Below are 17,220 nucleotides of genomic sequence, written 5' to 3'. Positions count from 1 at the left end.
TTCTGGGTTTTGGATTTTCCAGTTTAGCTTTTGTCTCATGTTTCTGTTTCCTATATGTGGTCTATTTGGTGAGGGACTGGTGGTGGTGTTGCATGTGGGGCCAAGAAAGATCTGCTAGCAGATAGTTTCTGTGACAGAATCAGTAGCAGTTATCTTGTTCTGTTTTCTAATCTGCACCTCCTAGTACAAGGCTGTATTGTGTTCTAGAGCAGTGAGTATATGTGAACCTGAGAGAGAGAGAGCATATGTATGTGAAGGAGCATTCTTGTGAGCCTGAGAGTGCACATTTGTGTAAGAATTGACATGTTAATGTGTGCATTTATACTTTCATGGTATCTCTCAATTCTGTATTTGGTGAGGGACTGTGTTTTGGATGACCGAGGTGAGGTATTCTGCCAGCTTATTGTTCTGTATAGGGATCTATAGTAGCTTGGCTTGTTCTTTTTTCCTAATAGGAGGTGTATTGGTGATTTAGGGCCTAGTGTTATATTTGCAGTGTTGCTTTTTCATAGGTAGGATTGACTTGCAGTTGGTGCTGTTTTGGTATGAAAGGCTTACTATGTTGTAATAGTTTACTCGTGGATTTCGGAGAACCAAGCCCACTCACAACATGTATTACAATAAGCCTAATGCCATATGGGTTCCAAGTGTGGGTTTGTTTGGTTTTTTTAAACTTTTTTTGCAAGGTTTTCTGATTGACACAATAGCAGTGCATGTAAATATAATTCACATGTGATATTTTTACCTCAGACTACTTTGAAAATCATTTTTCATGTAAAATTTGTTATTAGGAAAGGGCATAGGAGGAGTTGGGGCAAGGAGAGAATCTAGGATGATGGGAAGAGGGGAGGACAAGACCTAGAGTTTCTTTTCTTTTTTTTTTTTGAGATGAAGAATTACAATATAAATGAAATTAAAGAAAGCTAGATATTATTTTGGGTTGCTTCTTTTATTCAAAACTCCATATAATACATCTTTCCAGATTTATAACACACAGCACCAGAAAAATTTCACTGTTTGACCTTCATGCTCACTTATTGGGAGGTTAAATATTCTTTGGGATGAAGGGGTGGGGATGGTGTTGGTGGGTACAGGGAAAGTTAAGTGATTATATCAGAAACGAGAGGAGGGAAAATTTAAGCAATTATACCAGGGGATGGGGAGAAGGGAAAAGAATGTGATTATGTGGGTGTGGGGATGTTGTGCATTTACTGAATCCCCTGCATAGAATGCCACCGCACACCACTGCTACCCAGAATTGTAGAGGACCAAGCAGGGAAAATACTACAAGGAGCAATATTCTGTAGCTTATATGGTTGACAGCTGGGATATACGTATCCTAACCTTAACTAGGACCTGGTGTTAGTACCCATCTACCCTGTTTTAGTTAAAACAGAGCATTTCTTAGTGACCAGTCAGATGAATCCAGAACAAGTGGGTTAAGCACCTCTACCATTAGATGGAGACGGAGCAAACTGATGTCACAGTATATATATATATATATATATATATATACTCCTGCAGTGACAGCCTGCCAGTATTCGCCAGCAGATGGTGAACGTGCATCTCCCTACTGGGGATAGCTTCGATTTGAATAAGAAGAAATAAGGAAAATAAATTTGCCCTCTCTCCTGCGGTGATACCAAAAGGTCTCTCCCTCAGAATTTCTGAGGTGATTTCCGTTGTCCCTCAGATGAGTGCCTTGGATGGGTAGCTGGTTTTTCAGCCAGTGTGGACTTAGCTCGTAAGCAGCTGAAAGGCAGCAGGTGCAGAAAGTCTAGCGTGGCGGTGATGTCATATGCTCTTTACCCCCGCAATCGGAGACTGTCTCTGTACTCAGCCAGGTAAGGCTGAGCTCATTGTTAAACTGTTTTTTTGTCTTGAATGTGGGGGGAGTGGTTCAGAATCACCCCACTCTCCCTTTGATTTGTTACTATTTTAAAAACAATAAAAAAAAGTTTAATAATAAAAATAAATAAATACAGACACAGAGAAGGAAGATTTTTTTTGTGTAGGGCTTCCTCCTTCCCCTAGGCGCCATGCTTGCCTCACCATTTCGTCTTTTGTCTCGCTTCATGGGAGGTCGAGGGACGTGGGCAGCCTGGTGGGTTGAGCAGCCTCTTTAGGCTAGGCCCTGCTTTGAGGCTTTTTCGCTGCGAAAATGCATGGTAGGCCTCAACAGCATTTCACGCGCTTTCTATAGGCTGCCCTCTACAGGATTTTCGGTTCAGTTGTGCGCCTAGCTATGTATACAGGTTATGCGTCCAGTTTTTGGATGCTTAGTGGGGCCTAGTGGTCTGTGCATCCAAGTTAAGCAGTGCCTTAGTTGCTGTCAGCTTACCTGTGCACGCAAGTTGAGCATTGCTGTATGCTTAAGTTTTTACAGCGCCTATCCTAGGAACGCATAAGTCTTGGATGCCTTGAATTTTTGGGATGCCTTAAAAAAAAAAAAAAAAAGCTAGTCGCATGCCTCAGGTGGCTGATCAACAAAGTCTAATGGCACTTATTAGGGATGTGAATCGTTTTCCATATCGTCTTAACGATAGAAATCGTGTGGCAGGGCAAGAAAATCGTCTTAGGCACGATTTTTTAGTTAAAAAATCGTTAAAAATCGTTTTTTCCGATTAGTGCGCACTAACTCGAGTTAGTGCGCACTAACGGGAGTTAGTGCGCACTAACTGGGAGTTAGTGCGCACTAACTGAAAATGATACAATTTGACACTTTTCAGGTCAGTTAAGGTCAGTTTAGGAATGAATATGTATTCCTATTGGCTGCCCTCTTATTTATTCATGTTACCAAGTTTCCTACTGACAGTATATGGGGGATGGGAAATGGAAACAGTTGGTAGCTTGACAAAACAAGTAATGTGATCAGTCAATGTGACTAGAACTTGTGCCCTAACCCTGATACCAGGGGTATTGTGATCTTCCTGCACACAGTGCCCTATCCCTATTAATACCAGGAGTGTTGTGATCTTCCTGCACACAGTGCCCTATCCCTAATACCAGGGGTGTTGTGATCTTCCTGCACACAGTGCCCTATTCCTGATACTGGGGGTGTTGTGATCTTCCTGCACACAGTGCCCTATTCCTGATACCGGGGGTGTTGTGATCTTCTTGCACACATCCCGGTATCAGGGATAGGGCACTGCATGCAGGAAGATCACAACACTCCTGGTATTAATAGGGATAGGGCACTGCATGCAGGAAGATCACAACACTCCTGGTATTAATAGGGATAGGGCACTGCATGCAGGAAGATCACAACACCCCTGGTATCAGGGATAGGGCACTGTGTGCAGGAAGATCACAATACCCCGGAGGAGTGAGGGTCAGGCAGCTCCCCCCTGTCTGTGAAGCCAGCCTCTCACTAGTAATGCAGGGAGGGAGCTGTCTCAGACTTCACCATCCACCCCCCACCCCCCTCACCCACACACCATTCACTAGCTGGGACATGGGGGAAGTCAGGAGTGAGGGACAGGCAGATCCCCCCTGTCTGTGAAGCCAGCCTCTCACTAGTAATGCAGGGAGGGAGCTGTCTCAGACTTCACCATCCTCCCCCCCCCCCTCACCCACACACCATTCACTAGCTGGGACATGGGGGAAGTCAGGAGTGAAGGTCAGGCAGCTCCCCCCTGTCTGTGAAGCCAGCCTCTCACTAGTAATGCAGGGAGGGAGCTGTCTCAGACTTCACCATCCTCCCCCCCCCCCCCTCACCCACACACCATTCACTAGCTGGGACATGGGGGAAGTCAGGAGTGAGGGTCAGGCAGCTCCCCCCTGTCTGCGAAGCCAGCCTCTCACTAGTAATGCAGGGAGGGAGCTGTCTCAGACTTCACCATCCTCCCCCCCCCCCCTCACCCACACACCATTCACTAGCTGGGACATGGGGGAAGTCAGGAGTGAGGGTCAGGCAGCTCCCCCCTGTCTGTGAAGCCAGCCTCTCACTAGTAATGCAGGGAGGGAGCTGTCTCAGACTTCACCATCCTCCCCCCCCCCCCCCCCCCACCCCACACACCATTCACTAGCTGGGACATGGGGGAAGTCAGAAGTGAGGGTCAGGCAGCTCCCCCCTGTCTGTGAAGCCAGCCTCTCACTAGTAATGCAGGGAGGGAGCTGTCTCAGACTGGTATCAGGGTTAGGGCACTGTGTGCAGGAAGATCACAACACTCCTGGTATTAATAGGGATAGGGCACTGTAAGAGATGACTGTAGTAGATTGAATAAAGATCTGATGTTTCTGCTCTCCTCACACCAAACAAAAACAACACACAAGCAGAGAAGCCCTTCTTACAAAGCTGAGCTAGTGAGTTAAGTAGGAGGAAAAGTAAACATACTGGTGCCAGTGTGGCTACTTAAAAAATACACTTACCAACAATCAATTACATATATTTGAACTGTGTACAGTTCCAGCCAGGACCACCTTTCTAAAATGCACAGTGATTGGCAAATTCAACATGCACTAGCATTTCAGGTGCCTGCTAACAAAAATAATAAACAAACAAGTTCTAGTCACGTGAGTGCTGATCATTACATTACTTTTTTGTCAAGCTTCCAACTGTTTCCATTTCACATCCCCCCAACCATATTGGTAACATCAATAGATAAGAGCACAGCCAGCCAATAGGAATACATACATACATATTCATTCCTAAGTGACCTTTACTGACCTGGGAAGTGTGAACACTTTGTTTCATTTTCTGTTGGTGTTCGTTAGTTTCCAGTTCCATTTCCCATCCCCCCAACCATCACCTCAGTGGTAACCTTGGTAACATCAATAGATAAGAGGGCAGCCAGCCAATAGGAACACATATTCATTCCTAACTGACCTTCAGTGACCTGGAAAGTGTTTATTTGTATCATTTTCAGTTAGTGCGCACTAAATCGAGTTAGTGCGCACTAACGGGGAGTTAGTGCGCACTAACTCGAGTTAGTGCGCACTAACACGATTTAACTATTTTTAACGATAAATCGTTAGAATTTCTATTGTATCGTGTTCTATAACGATTTAAGATGATATAAACATTATCGGACGATAATTTTAATCGTTGAAAAACGATTCACATCCCTAGCACTTATATCTAAGAAACCTAAGCACCTTTCTCTTTCCACTGCCTGTCATATTCGGGCATCTTAGCCAGGAGTGCACGCTGATTTGTGCCAGCGCTGTTTGGAGGCTCAGGGAGAATTATTTTCCTCTGATTTCACTAAGCCTGGTTCTTCCCAGCCAGATGTAGTTCTGGGTAAAGACGTTTCAGATGAGGCATCTGATTTTGGAACTCCCCTAACTGGTTCTTCAGCAGGGGAAGGCAGCTCAGTAAGTATATCTCAGGTACCTCCTGGCCTGGATACTTCTACATTTTGTTTTTTTGTTTTTTTTTAAATTTATTTATTTATTGCATTTTCGACCAATTAACAAGCATTACAGCTTTTAGAAAAATGTGAGAGAATTTACAAGCAAAATGTACACTAAATAGTTATCTATTTCAGTAATATAATATATCTCACTTGTAATATTAAGGAAAAAAAGAGTGAAATTCCAAGATGTTAAATTATAGGAGCAGACTTTTCAGCAGTAATAATAAATGAAATTAAGAGGCTATCACTGTGCCATTCACATATAAATGCCCCTAATCGAGGTTTATACATTTAGACAATATCGACCTGGGGACAAGAATCTAAATATAAATGCAAATGTACCGGATCAAAATATACATGTTTAACACTTTGAGTTATAATACACTGGCAAGGAAATCTAAGATTTAACTAAGCACCCATAGCCAAAACCTCAGGACGCATTTGAAGAAGCTTTTTTCTAAGCTCCTGCGTGGAACGGGTAATATCTGGAAAAATCCAAACAGGATACCCAAGAAATAGAGATTGCCTGTGCGAAAGAAAGATCTCAATATCAAATCTCTGTCCTGAGAGAAAACGCATGACAAAAAAAAGTCCCATGTCTGTTTATCGAAATATCTGTTGAAGTTTCCAAAAGCTGAATTAAATCCGGCTCTGACTTCAAAACTTGTTCTGACATATCTGGTTTTGACGATTTTGTCATATAGACTTTAGCAAGTGTGGGCATAATTTCTTGAGAAATTTCTAATATCTCAGTAAGATATTTCTTAATCAAGTCTGTAGGAGACATCAAATTAGAATGAGGAAAGTTTAAAACACGTAGATTTAGGTAATGAATAGAATTTTCAATATTTTCCAATTTTCTCAGATGTGAAAAATCAGACTTGACTAACTGATCTTGAGTTTGCTGTAGAGAGGAAACTTTAAGTTCTAAAGCTGAAATTTTTTGTATATGAGAAGCTGTTTCCAATTCCAAAGCTTGAAATCTTCCAGCGAAAGCAGAGGTTACCTCCACTAAAAAGAAAATAGATCTCTAACACCATTAAAGCAGACCAAAGGTAATCCATAGTAATTACCAAAGGCTTCGGAAGGGCTGGGCGTATTATATTGAATTCCATACCTCTGTCTTCTTGTCCAAACTTTGACTGCCCAGAATCTCTACTTTTCCCTTTTGAAGTTGAAACATTCTCCAGGGAAGGGACCGGCACATCAGCTCTAGGCGTAGAGCTCTTCAAAACCGCCGAGGCCTCAAAGCCAGATGTAGGAGCCAGCATTAACACGGTCACTCTCCCGGTGCTCCGGGGCTAAGTGTGATCTGAATATCCGGCGACCGGTCCATCCGCTCCTCATGGGCCGCCGCCGCCGCCAAGGACGCTTCCGAAGTTGTAGCACTAGCAACCGGGAACAGGAACCCCTCAATAGTTGGTTGCAATGGATCTGGGACAGGGGTAGTTAGCACCGTTTCATCTTTGCCTTCCTTTTTGTATGTGGCATCATGGCAAAAATTGTTTAAAGAAATTAGGAGCTCCACTGTCCCCGTGCCTGTCATCTAGCAGCCATCTTGGAACTCCCTCTTCTACATTTTCATGGGTAGAATTTTTCCAGGGATTGCAATCCTTTCTTCATGCGCAATCCTCAGCCTCGTCCAGTGCTCCCAGGGCAGAGTTGCAGATGAGAACCTTGTCTGGACCTACTGTTAAGCGCCGGAGTACTCCTAGAGCGGCAGCGGGATTGCCCGATAGAGATTCGGATGGCACGGATGATAATGCCGATCCTGACTCTGAGGATGGTGAAATGCCTCCAGGATTAGAACCATATAGAACTATGCTATGGTTCTTCGATAGAGATGAATTGCTGGCCCTGATTTCCTAGACCTTTGAATATACTGGGAGTACATGGGGCAGATTCCATGGCTGAGCCAAAGAAAAATCCCATTTTGGTTTCTCTGCGTAAAGCCTCTTATTTTTTTCTGTGTTGGAGGCCATTCATGAATTGATTGATCTTGAGTGGGGTGCCCCAGAGGCTAATTTTAAAGGAGGTCAGATTTTGGAAGGCCTGTACCCTCTGGATCCAGTGGTGAGAGCTTTTGTTTTCCGAATGTGGATGCACCTGTATGTGCAGTCTCCAAGCGGACAACTATCCCCGTAGAGGGAGGAGCAGTCTTGAAGAATGTATACAATAAGAGGATTGAAACTATCCTTAAACAGGCTTTTGAAACAGTGGCAGTGACTCTGCAGATAGCTTCTTGCTGTTCCCTGGTGGCTTGCTCTTGTTTTCTTCTCTCTCAAGAGTTTGATGACTCTGGGGTGAATTCCAGGGCAGTTATGGAGCCAGCGGCCATCTTCTTGGCACATGCAGGCTGCGTTTTGGTCCACACCTCAGCCAGAGGGGTGCTTCAGTATTTATTTTCTTACTTACTGATTTTATATACCGTCATTCATTATTCTATCACAATGGTTTACATAATCATAAAAGAAAAAACAATTAAATACATACTCAGAAAATAATAAAAAAAAGTAAATACAGTAACAATGTCATATAAAATAATAAAGCAATACTAAAATGAAAATGATAAAAACTCTAGGTAAGCATAAAGTAAAATAGAATAAAATAAAATAAAGTAAAATAACATGATTACCTTCAAGACTATGGTATATTCTTAACAGTGATATTTGCTTCACATTGGATCAGTGGGTCCTGGAGGTGATACAAGAAGGATATGAGCTGCAGTTTCGCAGTATTCCTCAGGAATGGTTTCCAAAGAAGCAGGTAGTGGAGGATACATTGACAAGGCTCCTCAGTCTGAGAAAATATGGGGCTATATTCAATTCATTTCTTTGTGCCCAAGAAAGAGGGAACCTTTTGTCCCATCCTGGACCTCAAAGGTGTCAACCATCATCTGTGGATGATGCATTTGCACATGGAGACCTTGCGCTCAGTGATAATGGCCATGCAGTTGGAATTTCTGACCTTATGGACCTGTATGAAGCGTATCTTTACATTTCCTTTCGACTAGAGCACCAGCGCTTTAAGCGCTTCACAGTTTTGGGATGCCCTTATCAAGTTTGCAGACTGCCTTTTGGTCTGGCCACCGCTCCCAGGACTTTTTCCAAGGTAATGATGGTAGTAGTGGCAGAATTGAGAGGACGGGATCCTTGTACACACATATTTGGATGACTGGCTGATTCGAGCCAAGGCGCTGGAAGAGAGCCACCTGGTGACCCACAAGGTGATCTCCCTGATGCAGGAGCTCAGCTGGATGGTGAACTTGGCCAAGAGGAGACTTCAGCCTGCTCAGTCGTTGGAATCCCTTGGGGTTTGGTTTGATACGAAGCAGGGCAAGACTTTCCTGCAGGAAGTTTGTATTCAGAAGTTTATGGCACAGCTACATCTGTTGATGAACACACGTACCTGACTGTATGGTCCTACTTGCAGGTATTTGGTTTAATGGCAGCAATCCTGGAAGTGGTACTTTGGGTGAGAGCGCATATGTGGCTCTTCAACATTCCCTGTTGTCTCAGTGGAACCCGTGGCATCTGGATTATTCGATTCGGCTCCACCTGCCGATGGAGGTCTCCTCCCGACTGCAGTGGTGGCTACAGCCGGATCATCTAAGGAAGGGAATTTCCCTAGCACCACTGGACTGGCTTGAACTGATGACAGATGTGAGCCTCCATGGTTGGGGAGCTTACTGTCAGGAGCTGACAGCGCTGGGATGCAGAAGAGTCTTTCTGGTGCATCAATCATTTGGAAGCCAGGGCAATCCAGCTGGCATGTTTGCAGTTTGGCGACAGACTACAGGGATGAGCGGATCAGATAATGTTGGACAATGCAATGACTGGCTTACATAAATCAGCAGGGAGGAACCAGGAGCCAACAAGTGTCGCAGGAAATAGATCAACTTATGGAATGGGCCGAACTATATCACCAGACAATCTCAGCCTCATATATAGCAGGCAACATAAGAACATGCCGTACTGGGTCAGACCAAGGGTCCATCAAGCCCAGCATCCGATTTCCAACAGTGGCCAATCCAGGCCATAATAACCTGGCAAGTACCCCAAAAACTAAGTCTATTCCATGTTACAGTTGCTAGTAATAGCGGTGGTTATTATCTAAGTCAACTTAATAGCAGGTAATGGACTTCTCCTCCAAGAACTTATCCAATCCTTTTTTAAACACAGCTATCCTAACTGCACTAACCACATCTTCTGGCAACAAATTCCAGAGTTTAATTGTGCGTTGAGTGAAAAAGAACTTTCTCCGATTAGTTTTAAATGTGCCACATGCTAACTTCATGGCGTGCCCCCTAGTCTTTCTATTATCCGAAAGAGTAAAAAACCGATTCACATCTATCTGTTCTAGACCTCTCATGATTTTAAACACCTCTATCGTATCCCCCTTCAGCTGTCTCTTCTCCAAGCTGAAAAGTTCTAACTTCTTTAGTCTTGCCTCATAGGGGAGCTGTTCCATTCCCCTTATCATTTTGTTAGCCCTTCTCTGTACCTTCTCCATCACAATTATATCTTTTTTGAGATGCGGCGACCAGAATTGTACACAGTATTCAAGGTGCGGTCTCACCATGGAGCGATACAGAGGCATTATGACATTTTCCGTTTTATTCACCATTCCCTTTCTAATAATTCCCAACATTCTGTTTGCTTTTTTGACTGCCGCAGCACACTGAACCGTCTATTTCAATGTGTTATCCACTATGACGCCTAGATCTCTTTCTTGGGTTGTATCACCTAATATGGAACCTAACATTGTGTAACTATAGCATAGGTTATTTTTCCCTATATGCATCACCTTGCACTTATCCACATTAAATTTCATCTGCCATTTTGATGCCCAATTTTCCAGCCTCACAAGAGCAGACTTTCCTAGCAGAGAGAGTCTGGACCCAGGAGAATGATTGCTATCAAATGCATTTCAGCTGATTCTGGATTGCTGGGGTTTCCCGTTTCTAGACCTGCTGGCAACTTCTAGCAATGCGAAAGCTCCGCGATTCTTCAGTCGCAGTAGAGAGCAGATGTTGGGGATCAATGCCTTGCTGCAGGAGTGGCCAGAAGACAAGCTGCAGTACACTTTTCTTCCATGGCCCATGTTTTGCAGATTAATCCAGAGGATCGAGCACCACAGAGGGTTAGTGCTCTTGGTTGCTCCAGATTGGCCCGGGAGACCATGGTATGCTGATCTGCGGCAGCTCCTGGCAAAATCATCCCTTCGACTTCCGGTGCTCAGAGATCTGTTGCGGCAGGGTCCTGTTCTTCCTGAAGATCTAACTGGATTTTGTCTTATGGTATGGCCCTTGAAAGGGCTCGCTTGCTGAAATGTGGATACTCTGTGGCAGTGAGTTCCACCTTGCTAAGAGCTAGGAAGTTTTCCACTTCCTTGGCCTATGTGTGGGTTTGAGATGTATATGCTGTGGTGTCAGTTTGCTCCGTCTCCATCTGCTGATAGAGATACATAACCTGCCTTTTCTGGATTCATCTGACTGTCCTAAAGGAAAGGAAATTGTCAGGTAAGTAGTAATTTCTCATTAGATTTGTATGATCCCTAATATTAATGAACTGTAGCAAAAATCTTATGTGCCATATTTTATGTATTTCTTATTTTCTACCTGCATGAGCTCATCAGGGTGATGTGCTTCTGAGACCCAAGTGTCAGGCCCACATGGAGCAGAACTAAAGGAAGTGAGATAAAAGTAGGCCTAACTTTAGGGCATGTTAATGCCAGTTGATGGCTTGGTGGCAGATTTGGGTTTGATTCCTGGGTTAGGCCTTCAGTTTTCTATCCCACCCAGATCTGATGAAGCTATGGAGGGTGCACTTGGAATCCTTGGGTAAGGTGAGCAAGTGGGAGTAAGTCCTAGTTATTATGGAATGACAACATCCAATAGTCAGATTTAGTGGTCACATTAGCTGTATTCTGTAAGGAGTTGTGATTTGTGGTCCCTGGCAGTTGCTGCAAAGGCTGACCTAAGTGGGGGGAGGGTGAAAATCAGCACTAAATAGTTGCAAATAGATACATGGCTGTATAACACAGCAGAAGATAGTTCTAATTGGGCTGGAAATCCAAAGGAGCAGGAGGAAACTATAGAATTAAGAGAGGTGGGTTGTTGTTTTTTTTTTTTTTTTGGGGGGGGGGGGTGTTTTGTTTTTTTCCCCCTTTGAGGACAAGCAGGATGACAGTCCTCACACAAGGGTGACATCAACCAATAGAGCCTGGCATGGAAAATTTGGGGGAGGGATTCCAGAACTATGGATACTATTGGGAGCAAAGTTTTTTAAGGTGCTAAGCCTGTTGCCTTCATAGCAGCCTACCAGCTCTTAGTGATCCAGTATATGCGAAACATTCTGGAACAGGTTCTGGAGGTGGCCAAGCAGTTTTCTCAAAAGCAGCACAACTCCCTCCAGTCACTGGGAGAAAAGGGCTGGAGTGGCTGAACACTAGGTCTGTTCGATCTACAATGTTTTCAAGGCAGCATAAGAGAGCCTCTGCTTTAGGAATCAGGGCTCACAGACTCGCCATGCTGAATGCCTCTCATCTCCGCCCAGAGGTGCAGGAAAAGCTTGCTAACATGCCATGCACTGCAGAGAGTTTCTTTGGAGATAAGTCAAGGACATGGTGGCACAGATCTGTGATCATTGTGTGATGCTCCAATAGCTCTCCACAGCTACTCCAGCTCTGTCCTCCACATCCAAGATCAGGACAGAGGAAACGATGCATCTGCCCCAAGAGGCATTATCCTATGTCCCCTCAGTCCTGTCCGCAGCAAGCCCCTCCATGACAGACTGCAGCAGCAGAGAGCACCTAAGCAGCAGGCCAGTCGGCACATAGGATGGGGTTTGGACTGGATTGCAAAGTTCATTGCCAAGATTCCAGTACCTGTACTGGAGTATTTTATTTTAATTTTTATATTCCACTTTTTGCACTTTTTTCAGCACTTCAAAGGTATTTCCCTATCCCCAGAGGGCTCACAATCTAAGTTTGTATCTGAGGCAATGGAGGGCAAGTGACTTGCCCAAGGTCACAAGGAGCGACAGTGGGACTTGACCCTGGTCTCCTGGTTCATAGCCCGCTGCTTTAACCACTAGTTTACTACTCCATAGAGTACCTTCTAGGTAGGGGGCAGTTTTATGTAAATCGGTGGCTCAGTGTAACCTTGGATGCATGAGTTCTCGACATAATCAGAAGAGGGTACAAACTAAATCTTTCAGGTGCCCAACCAAATTGACTTCCATACCCATCCTGGGTCTGTGAGAAGTATCAAGATGTGCTTCTCATAGAGCTATTCTCCCTCTTAATGGCCAGAGCAGTCTAGCCTGTTCCACCAGACAAAGAGGTCAGGAATTTTACGTTTTCTTCACACATTCATATATTGCACAGTTGTTTGGATAGAGATGGACAACAAGACAGCAGGTTTGGCCAGTCTGTCTTTTGGAGCTTGTTTGAGGTGTAGAACATAACTCTTTTCCTACTTAGGTCCTGTTCTTTTTGCTTCAAACTGCCCTCCCATTTTGGGGCATGAGCAAATGTGAATCAGTTGCTTACTCTTTCAAAAAGTACAAAGACTAGGCGGCATACAAAAATTACTAGATAATACATTTAAGACATTATGAAAAAAATATTTTTTTTTTACTCACGCATAATGGGATTCTAATTCATTGCCACAGGATGTGATAAAAGCTATTAGTGTTGCTGGGTTTAAAAAAAGGTTTGGACAAGTTCCTGGAAAAAAAAGTCAAGAAACCATTAAGGTGGACTTGGGGAAATCCACTGCTTATCCCTGGGCTATGCAGAATAGAATCTATCGAGCTTTTGGGATCCTGCCAGGTACTTGTGACCTGGATTGGCTACTGTTGAAACAAGATACTGGGCTTGAGAGACCTTTGGTCTGAACCAGAATAGCAAATCTTATGTTCTTATAAATCAATGCGTGACAATTCTCTCCCCCAGTTATATTTATAGAATTTTTCCTGGGGGCACAAGGGCAAGGGTCCCCATATTCTTAGCTCTTCTGAAAGCAGATTCAAACACCATACTGTCCACGCTCAGACAAAGGACTGGCCTCCCAGGGGACTGACATAATTCAAAGTTTTTTTCGAAGTGTTGCTCAATTGCCCCTGAACTAGTGCATCAGATGAGCTTGGAAGACAAAGCTCATCCCAGACCAAGCAGCTTCAGTGTATGGAACCTTATCATCTAGGCTCCTATAATGGAGAGAGGAGCGTGTTGGTCTTGTGGAAGTGCAAGGAAGGAACGGGGGGTTTATCCAGTGGTAATGCTCATTGGCAATGCTTTTGTGAATGAGGGTAAGAGTTTTGTGGAGGATGCGTGATTGTATCGGTAGCCAGTGAAGATCAATCAGAGTGGGAGTGATGTGGTCCTTCTTATTGGAGTTTTTGAGGATACGTGCAGTGGCATTCTGAAGGAGTTGCAACGGTTTGATGTGGGTAGCAGGGAGGCCAAGGAGGAGAGCGTTGCAGTAGTCTATTTTGGAAAAAATGATGGACTGGCGTACTGTATGGAAATCAGAGAAGTATAGTAGAGGTTTGAGTTTTTTAAAGGTTTGCAGCTTGAAATAGCAGTTGCTGAGGATAGATTTGATGTAGGGTTTGAAGGTAAGTTGGTTGTCAAGTATGACACCCATGTTTCGTGTGTGGGTAGGAAAGGTGGAGGAGAAGAAGGCGGGAGGTATAGGGATTGATGAGTGTTTAGAGGAGATGAAAAGGAGTTCAGTTTTTTGGGGGTTGAGAGACAAGAGCTGATTAATGGAGGCAAGACAAGTTTCTCAGTTTTGGAGAGCGGTGAGAAGGGAATTTGTGAAAGGGACGAGGATTTGCAATTCATCTGCGTAGATGAAATGCATGAAACCAAGATTAGAAAGAAGGGTGGTAAGAGGGAGCATATATAAATGTTAAACAGGGTAGAAGAGAGGGAAGAGCCTTGAGGGACACCACAAGCACGGTTTACAGGGTTGGATTCTTTATTTTCAGTGACGACTGTGTAAGATTGATTTTGGAGGTAAGATTTTATCCAGGATAGGGCAGTTCCAGAGATCCCTATACTGATGAGAATGTTGAAAAGGATGTTGTGGTTGACTGTGTCGAAATTGGCAGAAATATCAAGCATGGTGATGAGATGGGAGTTGCCGGCATCCATTCCTTTGATTAGAGAGTCTGTTAGGGAGAGGAGTAAGGTTTCCATGCTGAGGTGTTTCCGAAAACCATATTGGGTGGGTGGGAGGATATTGTTTTGTTCTAGATAGTCAGAAAGTCGAGAGTTTACCAGCTTCTCCAGGACTTTGGAAAGGAAAGGGAGATTGGAGATGGGTCTGAGATTAGATAGATTGGTGGGATCGAGGGAGGGTTTTTTCAGGATAGGCTTGACAACAGCCTGTTTTAAAGAGTTGGGGACCGTGCCTTGTTCTAAGGAACGGTTCGTGATTTTGGAAAGTGGTGTGGCTATGGTTTTGGGAATAGAAAGTAAGAGTTTGGTGGGAATGGTTTCTTCTCTCAAAGACTCTTGTGAAGTTACGTCAGGACAAGGGAACCATGATCCTGATAGCACCTCACTGGCCACACCAAGTGTGGTTTCCAATACTTCAGGATCTCTCCATCTGCAGCCACATTCCCTTGGGAAAGGACCCGCTTCTGATCACTCAAAACGACGGGTGCCTCCACCATCCCAACCTTCACGCCTTGTCCCTGATGGCATGGATGTTGAAAGGTTAATCCTTCAGCCACTTAACCTTTCTGAACCAGTTTCCCATGTCTTGATTGCTTCACGGAAGCCTTCCACGAGAAAAGCTTACTCTTACAAATGGAAAAGGTTCACGTCATGGTGCTCTTCTCAGTCCCTTGACCCCTTTTCCTATCCAATCACGAAGTTTTTGGACTATCTCTGGCATTTATCAGTCAGGTCTAAAGACTTCTTCCATCAGAATGCATGTCAATGCGGTAGCCGCCTTCCATAAAGGTATCAAGGATGTTCCTATATCAGTACAACCCCTTGTAACACGTTTTCTGAAAGGCTTGCTTCACCTCATGCCTTCACTGCGTCCTCCGGCCCCTTCTTGGGACCTCAACCTGGTTTTGGTTCAGCTCATGAAATCACCATTCGAGCCTCTTCACTCATGTGATCTTTGCTATCTCACATGGAAAGTGATTTTCCTTCTGGCAATCACTTCAGCTCGCAAAGTTATTAAATTACACTCCCTAGTTACCTATCTGCCTTACACTAAACTTCTGCAGGACAGGGCGGTACTCCGCACTCACCCTAAGTTCTTGCCTAAGGTAATATCGGAGTTTCACATTAATCAATCCATTATACTACCCACCTTCTTTCCCAGGCCCCATTCCAATCCAGGCGAACGGGCTCTAGCATTCCACCTAGACCATACAGCTGCCCACAGGGAAAGCACTCAATTGTTTGTCTCTTTCCACCCTAACAAGTTAGGGAAGGCTGTGGGTAAGCAGACTCTCTCCTCCTGGTTGGCGGACTGCATATCCTTTTGCTATCAGCAAGCGGGCATTCCATTTCAAGACCCTGTTAAAGCACACTCTGTGAGGGCCATGGCAACTTCAGTAACACACCTACGATCGGTGCCGCTTCCTGACATTTGCAGGGCTGCCACCTGGAGTTCTCTCCACACCTTTTCAGCCCACTATTGCTTGGACAAAGCCGGAAGACAAGATTCCATCTTTGGCCAGTCTGTCCTTTGTAACCTATTTACAACGTGACGTACCAACACCCTTCCGCCTGCCCGGTGGGGTTCAGGATGCCCTCTACCAAATTCCACCCCAGTTGTTGTGCCTGTTGCATGCCTTTGGGTACATTTAGTACATGTTCGGACATCCTCAGCTCGGTACTCACTCATATGTGAGGACTACCATCCTACATGTCCTTTGAGAAAGCAAATGTTGCTTACCTATAACAGGTGTTCTCACAGGACAGCAGGATGTTAGTCCTCACGAAACCCACCCGCCATCCCACAGTGTTGGGTTCATAACGTATTATTATTTTTCGGCACTGCCTTTAGCTTTTAAATAAGACTGAAGGGGGACCCCTGCTGGCTGCAGGGTTAGTGCCAAGCTGGGCATGCCCAGTAGGGGCCAGTCAAAGTTCTGGAAACTTTGACAGAAGTTTTCCGTGATTGGGCTCCATCCTGTGATGTCACCCATATGTGAGGACTAACATCCTGCTGTCGTGTGAGAACACCTGTTATAGGTAAGCAACATTTGCTATCCCTTTGGATATGCTTCAGGAATTGCAGATCAAAATTTATAATGAAGTGGAATGTATTTGGCATCAGGCACAGATGGTTTTTGGTTCCTTCAGTTTAGCAGCTAGAGACTCTGTGGATTATATTAATGATCAGAGGCATCTTTTGAATATGTCATAGCCACCATCCTCCACTTTTGGGGGATTTTATCTTTTAGACTATTTTCATATGCTTTCAGTTGACTGATTAAAGCATTTGATCTGGGGTTACTTCATTGTGGTGCAATACTTGTTCTATATTCTAGTATGCTATATTCTAGTATGCCTTCTCTCTCCCCACCGCCATGCTAGTATTTAACTAAATGCTTGTACAAAGTTTTAGTCACAATTGTTACACTATTATGTTGCTGTTTATTGGCTCTCAATGGTTCTCCGAGCAGCGCCACGCGTTTGTACTGTTATCTCTTCGCTATTTACTTGTTCCTATATGATCCCTCCCCCAATACCTGTTCATTGTATTTTTCCACACTGTAGTTCTGATGTAAACCGATATGATGTCCCCACTAATATCTGTATAGAAAAGTCTTTAAATAAATAAATAGTATGTAAGTTTTTCAGATTATAAATGCTATAGTTT

General features: G+C 44.2%; 1 protein-coding gene across 3 annotated transcripts in view; it reads left to right on the top strand.

Moving 5' to 3' along the window:
- The window catches only part of DMXL1 (Dmx like 1), a 692,618-nt gene that overhangs the window by 428,769 nt on the left and 246,629 nt on the right, over nt 1-17,220 (top strand). The gene's annotated exons all lie outside the window — the stretch shown is intronic.

The sequence above is a fragment of the Rhinatrema bivittatum genome, chromosome 1, assembly GCF_901001135.1.
Source record: "Rhinatrema bivittatum chromosome 1, aRhiBiv1.1, whole genome shotgun sequence".
Lineage (NCBI taxonomy): Eukaryota > Metazoa > Chordata > Amphibia > Gymnophiona > Rhinatrematidae > Rhinatrema > Rhinatrema bivittatum.
This window is presented reverse-complemented; position numbering and strand designations above follow the sequence as displayed.